The 1829-nt window shown below is 37.3% G+C and overlaps 1 pseudogene; it reads right to left on the bottom strand.

The window, feature by feature from the left end:
• Positions 1 to 222: 222 nt before the first annotated feature.
• LOC123386927 lies at positions 223 to 1170 on the bottom strand (annotated as a pseudogene).
• Positions 1171 to 1829: the final 659 nt, after the last annotated feature.

Below are 1829 nucleotides of genomic sequence, written 5' to 3'. Positions count from 1 at the left end.
TGAAGTTGAAGCTGCTCCTTCTGGATATTTTTCTACTTCAATGTGAAGTAGATTGTTAGGGTTTCATTAGTGGTTTCATATGTGGCTTTTTAAAGAAAAAAAGAAAAGGGTTTTGATTTCTTTTCACAATTCACAGTTCTCAGATGAGACTTTTTTTTTTTAAAGAAATTTTAGTCTGAGGACATTTTGAATAATAAAACGTTCTTGAGTAGATGAAGTCTGTCAATGCAACTGTAATAAATAAGCACTTACATCCTTGGCGATATTACCAGTATATCCTGGAACCAAAGTAAGATGGTTTTCCTGTTCCCATAATCCCTTTAACTGTTGTTTTACAATCTGAATATTTCCATCATGTATAATTTCTGTTTTGGATGATAGTTCTGACTACCACCTTTTTATGACTGCTTGAAGCTGGTTTAAACCAACTATTATATATTCTTCAAATTTGCTTTTAAGTAGGAACTTCCCTAAAGGTAGCAAATCTGCACAGCAGCCAAGTGAGATGTATTGTTTTTCTTCCTGTAAACTATTGGTGAACACAGGAAGGCAGTCCACAACAGCTCCAAGGTCTTCTATCTTCACCCAATAAACTACAAGTTCACTTCTATTCCTCTTTCTCCAGAATGTTACAGCTACATTCAATCTCAAATACCTGCTGAACAAAACCTGTGCCATTGTTTTATGGTCTTCAGAAACCTCAGAAAAAAGCCCACTATGTTTTGATGATGGGCTTTCTGTCTGTGAAGAACCAGAATCACTGGAGTTAACCAAATATGTTCGACGATCATGGCGTACCTTTTCAGGCAGGTGGGCTACACAAGTCAGTTGATTTTCTTTATTTGCCATGTCACAGTCCCCACTTGTAGGGGACTGTTTTTTCCCTGCAACCAGAATTTAGAAAAGGACGATGCACTTTCTTTCTGTGGTAGATCCCTGATGTAGTATATCTGGGTTTTCCACAGCTTGTCCAACTGTTTTTTTTTACGTAAGCAGTCAACAGTTTGGGAGCTTTCCTAACCTCCTTCATGCTCTTATTAGTAAAATTTGAGATCCCTTTTCTAGGAAGATCAGTGGAATGATCCTCAATATTATTACAAAAGGCTTTTTTTCTTTTTCTTTCTTTCTTTCTTTTTTTTTTTTTTAAACATTGTGGGCTTCAGATGCCATAGTCTCTTAAATACCGATGCCTCCTGGCACCTCAGGACGCCTCAGCCCAGACCCGGCACTGATCACCTGAGCCCAACAACCCAGAACGTTCCTCTGCTCTTGCGCTGAACCCCACTGTAAGCCATTCAAACGTGGCTGTGCACGCAGCCTGTCGGGATCCGTTGTAACAATTTTTCTTAATTAATAACTCCTGATAATGAGTTTTTTTAAAAAAAATAGATTTAACCTAATTGATGTATTATTCAAAAGAGACTTGAATTTTAATTGAAATACAGGGTAAAAAAACTATAAATATATTTTGATTCATCTATTTTAATATAGTGCATCCCTATGGAGAATACATCTGGTTAAGACAAGTCTGTAGGATGCTATTGTGGGAGCCAAGGATTTACCCATTATGGTCAGGAAGAGTCCAGCCAGTAGAGGCACTGCCAATATAGTAAATATATTCCATATATAATAACACCCAGAACTTTACTACTACCAGTGATGAGTTGAGAAGGCTGAGCCCACACTATGTACTGAGAATTTGCCCTCTTTTCTTCATTTGTTGCAGTTTGGCAATTGCATGTGATGTTGGACCAATGCCAAGATCATAACTGCTGTTTTGTGTATTGCTGTGTTGAAATTACTTGTGAGGCAGGAATTTTTAAAAATTA

Source organism: Mustela putorius, unplaced genomic scaffold (genome assembly GCF_011764305.1).
Source record: "Mustela putorius furo isolate JIRA1106 unplaced genomic scaffold, ASM1176430v1.1 tig00000285_pilon_pilon_pilon, whole genome shotgun sequence".
NCBI classification, from domain to species: Eukaryota; Metazoa; Chordata; class Mammalia; order Carnivora; family Mustelidae; genus Mustela; species Mustela putorius.
The sequence above is the reverse complement of the archived record's forward strand: the minus strand, read 5'-3'. Positions and strand labels throughout refer to the sequence as shown.